The sequence below is a fragment of the Nelumbo nucifera genome, chromosome 1, assembly GCF_055504915.1.
Source record: "Nelumbo nucifera cultivar China Antique chromosome 1, China Antique-T2T, whole genome shotgun sequence".
Classification (NCBI taxonomy): domain Eukaryota; kingdom Viridiplantae; phylum Streptophyta; class Magnoliopsida; order Proteales; family Nelumbonaceae; genus Nelumbo; species Nelumbo nucifera.
In genome coordinates this window covers 157,333,236-157,341,012 of record NC_142649.1, presented here as the reverse complement: position 1 = coordinate 157,341,012, position 7,777 = coordinate 157,333,236, and the positions used below count along the sequence as shown (strand labels likewise).

The following is a 7,777-nucleotide window of genomic DNA, read 5'->3' as shown; positions in this document are numbered from 1 at the left end:
TGTTGAGAGTGGGATTCGAACCCACGCCCTTTCGGACCAGAACCTTAATCTGGCGCCTTAGACCAACTCGGCCATCTCAACATTGGCTATATCTTAGTGCAGCCCGATTTAGAAATTTTCAGGATTGGGAGTTGGGCCTAACTTCTGTGTAGAGGTTCGGCTTGGGCCCAAAAATTTTAATCTCTAAATCTATTATATGACTTTAAAAGTTGATGAGCCATTTTAGCAAGTAAATAAAAACAAAATCCTAAGGTTATTTTTTGTTGTTGAGAGTGGGATTTGAACCCACGCCCTTTCGGACCAGAACCTTAATCTGGCGCCTTAGACCAACTCGGCCATCTCAACATAGGCTATATTTTGTAGCTTCTTGAATCAACTTAAAAATACACAAGTTTTCAAATGGACTTAAACAAACATCGTTGGGTGGCCTCCAGGAGCAGTTCTCTCTCTTAGTGTCTTGACCTCGGGCCTCTGAGGCGAGTCCTCGGACCCATTGCTAAAACTCTCACTATTGGACTTGGAAGAATGGGTGTGCTAGCGTTTGAAAGGTCAAAAAGCTCGTAGCATTCAGGACCAGAGTAAGAGTACGACATGTCTATGGGAGAAGTCCTTCACCTAGTAGTCTAAGTCGAAGAAGAAGGGTAAGGGATCGACTAGAAGGTGGTCGAGGTCTCTGAAGACTTGAGCAGAAGCAAGCAAACGGTAGCGATCGCCTCAACCAACGACTCTATTTAAAGAAGAATGAATGGCTTAGATCACTTTGATCCAATGGCCGCGGAGTAGCCAGCCTGACAGCCTGAATCGACGCGTGCCACGTGTCGTCGACCTCGGGAATACAAAACGATGTTGAGTGAGCCAGCTGGTTCGCCTGTCAACCCTAGGTCTAAAGCGATCCAACCCGGGCAACCCGATCGCCTGTCTCATGTACAGTCACGATCAGTCGACGCTGACGCCCGTCCTACGTACGGATCCACAATTGCACCCATGAAGGGCACGACCGGAGAACACGAACGCCTCACGCCTGTACAAGGCACGACTCCGCACCCTCGACCCTCCATGATCCTCCTAAGAGGCAGAGTCAACTACAAAGCAACTGCTACTGGTCGACCAAGGGGAGCTCCCGTAGCCGAGGCTGACGCCTCCGCGCTTCTAGACGACACTCTCTTCAACCAAGCCGAGGTCCTTGCTTGACGTGCCATCCAACGCCTCCTAGTGATATCATTGCACTCTCTTCAGTCCAAGCCGAGGTCTCTGATCAACCCTCCATCGGACCTCGTCCATTACGACCTCGAGAGTGGGGGGCAAATGATGTAGGCACATGTGGCAAGGCTCAGGCTGGCGCCATGTGGCCTCGGCTGGATGCAATCTTGACCGCTCATTGCCAACCACTCCCAAGGCAAGGTCAAGTATAAATAGGGGTGTCCCTACTCTTTAGCTCTCTTGCTCTCGAGTGATCTCGTCTGAGCTCTCACTCTGAACCTCAACCAACCCTTCATACACGCTTGATTAACTTGACTGTCGGAGTCTTCGCCCCTGGGATAACACATGGGGCCTCTGACATGTGATCTCTTGCTCTCAAGTTAGACACATCAACCTTGACTAAAGAAGCAGATTTACGATATTACCCTCGGCCATCCTTGACAATAACACTTACTAAATGCAAATTACCACTCTCAAACAAAGTCATACATATATATATATATATATATATATATATATATATATATATATATATATATATATATATATATATTTTCAGGTTTTCCCTCTTAAACTAACAGATTAAAACCCCCAATTCAAGGTGAAATAGAGAATCTTCTTTTTGATGCTTGTTTTGAATGAACATAGCAAGGGTGGCAATTGGGTGGTTTTGGACAGGTTAATGTGGGTTGAGCTGCAACCCACCAGAACTTAACTCTAACCCAACCCAACCTAACCATCACCCACCCAAATCCCATGTTCTTTGCCAAGTCTTTCACCTAAACCTGATTGGGAAAATGCAGTGTTACAAAACCATTTTGCACCGGAGCTTTCAATCCTCAATTCTGATTGACATTGGGCCTTCAATCTTGGTCTTAGGCGGCCTGGAACGATAAGTGGTGGGTGTATGCGTGTTATTAGGGCTAAAAGCAAGGTGGTGGTTTAATCATAATGTTTTGTTGGGATTGTCTTCTTTTTGTTTAATGTTTTTACAGATCCCATTTCCTTATTTTGTATAACCATTCTACTCTTTCTTTTACATAGTTCTTTTCTTCTTCTTCTTACTCACCCAAGGTGGGCGAGAAAGAGATAATGTACTTTGCCCTGTCCTTGTTTCGTCATTTTGAAATTTAGTACTCTTGCCCATATAAATCTTGAAAGGGCATTTTAGTAAATTAATTTCTTTCGTCAATTCAGTTAATGAGGGGCAAAGTGTTAGAGTATGAAAATTCAGGGGTTTTTATCGCAAGTGAAAGTTTGGGTGCATAGGTGTCAATAACCCCAAAGCATAGGGCGCTAATCTATACTTTAGGGCATGTTAGTTTCCTTTAACTCTTAACCCTAAACTCAGAGAAAGGGGCCTTTTGGTTGCCACTTTTATTCAGCCTTAGTGTAGCCGATGATATCATAAAATCTTAATGTATTGATACATTCTAATATGACGGAAGCTACTGATGTATCGGTACTTTGTACCATGTGCACAACTTTCTTTTTTTTTTTTCAAAAATATGGAAAGGGGGGAGGGTTAAACATGGTTTAATGTATAAAATAAGAGGTTTTGGAGTTATCCTTAAAAAAATATATTTTGGCACCTTATCGATATGATATAGTACACCCGCTATGGGACATCTTGTGTCGATACTTTAAACAGAGCTAAATAATAATATAATACAATATTTAATATTATGTAAAAATTTTAAAATAAAGAAAATTCAAATAACAATAGATTTTAAATAATTAAATATTTTAAATAACGAAATATTTAACATAATTAAATCTTAAATAGTTAAGATAATGAAATTATGTAATAAATTCAAAAAATTTCTTACAAATAGAAAAATAATTATAATAGATCTCATAATGTTCAAATTAATAATAATTTAATATTTTAAAAAACTATGTAATAATAGTATAAATTATAATTTTATGGATTATTAAATTTAATAAATAATTAATATTTTAAATTTTAAATAAATGATATTATTTAAATAACTAAATAATATTGTAAATAACTAATTTCACTTATATCAATTAATAATTCTAGAAAGTAACTTTCAAAAAATTGATATTTATTAGTACTAATTTTACAGTCTTAATATATATTTATATATACTAAAATTAATATTTATTGTATTTTAGTAATTATTTATTATATTTTTGATAAGTATATTTTCAATAATTATGTATAAATCTATTTTTTGTTATTTAACAAAAAATATTTTTAATAATTATTAGAGATAAAAATGTTGTTATTTAACTTTTAAAATTTAATTTATTGTATTTTTTGTTATAAATTTATTTTTAGTAATTAGGTATTTTTTATAATTTATTGATTGATATTTATTAGACTAAACTATTATTTGAGATTACACTATTTACTGACTAATTTAATATATTTTTAGTATTTATTGTATTTTATTAGTTATTTACTGTATTTTCATTATAAATTTATTTCAATAATTTTTTATTTTTGCTATAAATTTTCAATAATTATTGAAGATTAATCTATTGCTATTTATTAGTTAGACTATTAGTTTAGCTGATATTAAGAGTGTTCATAGGTTAATTTGGTTTTGTTGTAAGCCATTTCGGCAACCAAGGGGGTGTTCTGTAGTGTGGATGAGAAATTGGTGGGTGTGGTCTGGTCCACACCACACCTTGTGGCAGGAACCAATCCACACCATACTATACAGTCCACAACTGTTCTAAATGTGGATAAATTGTGTGGCCTGGATGAGTCCACACTCACAATGGTGTTCTTTAGCGTGGTGTGGACCAGTCCACACCACACTTTTTTGATTCCATATATCTCATATACATTTTATGAATGATATACACAGTTAATCATAAATATCTAATTTTTACATTTTATATGAAAAATATTTTGAACAATGCATCAATGAATTAATATTAACCAATAAATATTAATTTTTTATAAAACAATAGTAAAATAAATAAAAGATTAAAAATATATTTTAAATATTTAAAAATATTATTTTATTTATAAAAACATTAAAAATATAAAAATTAAAAAATTAAGTAAAATAATTAATATTTTATTGACAAAAATATTAAAAATAATATTTTAAACAATTGAAGCATGGGATCAAAAATAGGGTTTTGATCCAACGGTAATGTGAAACAAACAATAGGTTTCGGAGAGACTCGAGAAGCATGGGATCAAAAATAAACTGTGGAGGAGGCGCATCCACAAGTTTTCTGTTGACGCTATATTGGGGTGTGGATGGGACCGGTCCACGCTATATTGGGGTGTGGCAAACCGAATGGGTCTTCATCCCGTGGACAGGACCAAAACCGAGTGAACACGGTGCCGAACACCGCCCAAATCAACCTAGTTAGGTTGGGGAGTTTGTCACCCGAAACCGACTAACCACTAGTGAAAACCAGCCAACTTGGGTTGTATTGGTTTAGGTTGATTTTTGGTTTGGTCAGTTGGTTCAAAAGATTTGAACTTAAAAAAAAATGTAGTGGGATTATTAAAAATTAAAAAAATTACATTTATGATATAAAATATTTTAGACTAAGAAATAGGGATGAGCAAAAAAAAAAACGAACCAACCAAAAAAACCGACCGAAACCGAACTGAAAAATCAATTAACCAAACTGTCGGTTCGGTTTCGGTTCGATGTTTACTGAACCAAAGCCAATCAAAAATACTAGAAATCTGGCTAGCTCGGATCAAGTTGGGTTGGGCTAATTGGTTTCATCGGTTTGATGAACAATCCTAGCTGAAATTAATTATTGTTATTTTTATATTATAGAAAATTATTAAAATTAGTATATAGAATATAAATAATTATTAATTATTTTAAAAAATCAAATATGAAACAATTGTGCTCTTATCAATATATCTTTTTATTAAAGCCCTTACATCAAATGGGTTCCACTAATCTATATATAAAGAGGGGGTATTAGGGTTTCTAATGTCATACCATTAATCTTTATATATACACTAAAAGGGAATGTGCCAAGTTGACACTTTTCTATTTTGTGGTTTATTCTTAAAGTTATTTATCTTTTTTTTTTGGTTTATTTTTAACTTTATAATTGTAAAATTGAACAAAATAATTCAAGTGACCAATCACCTTTAAGACTTTTAACACTCCTCATTAATACATCATTAACTCTCTCCAACCTCTCTCTCTCTCTATCACACACACATCTTTTCTATTTATTCTTTTAATAATCTCTCCTCATTAATTATACTATTAACTCTCTCCTTCAATAACTCATGCCACTAATATTCATTTCAATTGCACACACACACACACACACACACACACACACACACAAGTTATATTTGCATTAAAATGTAATTATTAGTAAAGATTAATTATATTAAAATTTAGATATCAATATGATATATTATTATGCTAAATAATATACTTCCTTTCAAAATTATAATTCATTTATATTCCATTTGAAAATAATAAAATTAATCAACCATAATAGAAATAATTTAGTAAGTTACTTAAATAAAATAAAATAATTATTAATTATTGTTATTGATAAAAATATTTTTATTAATATAATAAAAAGAATTTAATTAATAAAAGGAATAATATAAATAAAAAACTAATATCAATTTAAAATTAATATAAAACTAATACAAAATTATCAAACAATTATTAGTTTTATAATCAAACTACCCTTATGGTTTAACTAATTGACCAACTTTACCCTTACTGTTTATATATTGTCTTGAAGTACCCCCTAAGTTTTCTGACAATTGACTAAGTACTCCCCTAACGTTAGGGTTCCATCACAATTCATTTACGTGACACACCACGTGACTGTTATATTTTAAGAAAATGACAATAATATCCTTTTTTACCGATATTGATCTATCGTTAAAACCTTTTCCGGTGCTGCGGTGTTTTCAGTATCTCTCTCTCTGGTGAAGTTTTGAAATCAGCCAACATTAGTAAACCGTTTTCGGTGGAAACTAGCTAACATCAAATATTCAAAACATTTCGGTATTGCTCATTTTCTCTACAAGTTTTTTGAAGTCACCCTTCAATTCAGTGTGTCATGAATTAATAAATGATGGGTGGGTGTGAGGACCAAGGATAAAAATCTTGATACGATGTTTGATACGGGGCATATTGCATCGGTATCATTAGTGAACGATATTGGATACACTACGACTGGCATTGTGTTGTGCCAATTGTGCGTATTGGCATGACATGATGCTGTATCGATGCATATCACATCATATCGACTGATACGGGCTGATGTGTGTCATGCAAATGGATATGCGCACAATTCCAATATTAAAAATGCAACTAACACAATTCGAACCCAAGTTTAAATGCTAAGCGCTTAGTATCTTAAGCCACTATGCCACTTTTTAATTTGTGATACGAATACGTATATGCTTTGGAAACACATGTATATGGACGAAAGATATGAAAATACATGGATACACTAGAAAAATACATACAAATTTCATAAATACATCAATTATACTAACTTTAATTAAGATCAAAATAACCACAAACAAAGTATAAATACATAAGAAATGTATATTTTAATGGTGTATATAAAGAAATATATTACAATAAATATAATGGAATGTATAGATATCATACAATTTTGTTGATAACCCATCAATCAAGAGTCCAAGACATTTTATATAGATCTTTACAAATTAACACATGCATAAAAACATTATTATGTTATATTCTATTTAAGTCCAAGAAATAAAACATATACAATTATTATATTTTAATTACTATATCAATTATTTTTTATTTTACTATGTATAGATATCATACAATTTTGTTGATAACCCATCAATCAAGAGTCCAAGACATATTATATAGATCTTTACAAATTAACACATGCATAAAAATATTATTATGTTATATTCTATTTAAGTCCAAGAAATAAAACATATACAATTATTATATTTTAATTACTATATCAATTATTTTTTATTTTACTATTTTTTTACTTTTTAACATTAATGAAAAAAGTCAATTAAATATTAAATTTTGAAATGTTTGATAAACAATATATTTCTTTTTGTAAATAATAAACTTATTATAAAATGTAATTTAAAATATCAGTTGATAATTTATAAAATATATAATCTTAACTTAAAATATTTCATACCTATATATTGAAATTTTTAAAATACATATCATACACAAATTCATAATTTTTAATTACTAAAATAAGTATTCTATTATTAACATTTTTATTTCAATAAATTTTCTGAAATAAGAAATCATTTTTATATAAATTTAAATTAGTGTATTTGATATATTCAATATAATATTATATGTTTGAATATTTTGTAAACAAAATTTTTAATTTTTATAAATAATAAATATGTTATTTAATTTTTATAAATAATATTATATATATGTATCTATGTATGTATGTATGTACAAATGTATGAATTTTAAGTACTAAAATAATTATTCTATTATTAATATTTTTATTTTTATAAATTTATTGAGAGTGAAAAATCAATTTTTGATATAAATATAAAATTGGTAGAATTTTTATTTCATTTATAATTATAAATATTATTTTATTTAATTTAAAG

General features: G+C 30.9%; 2 non-coding genes across 2 annotated transcripts; both read right to left on the bottom strand.

The window, feature by feature from the left end:
• TRNAL-AAG (transfer RNA leucine (anticodon AAG)) lies at positions 1-81 on the bottom strand. Its single transcript has one exon. It is a non-coding gene; the product is annotated as a tRNA-Leu (tRNA).
• Positions 82-264: 183 nt separating this feature from the next.
• TRNAL-AAG (transfer RNA leucine (anticodon AAG)) lies at positions 265-345 on the bottom strand. The gene has a single exon. It is a non-coding gene; the product is annotated as a tRNA-Leu (tRNA).
• Between the last annotated feature and the right edge of the window lie 7,432 nt (positions 346-7,777).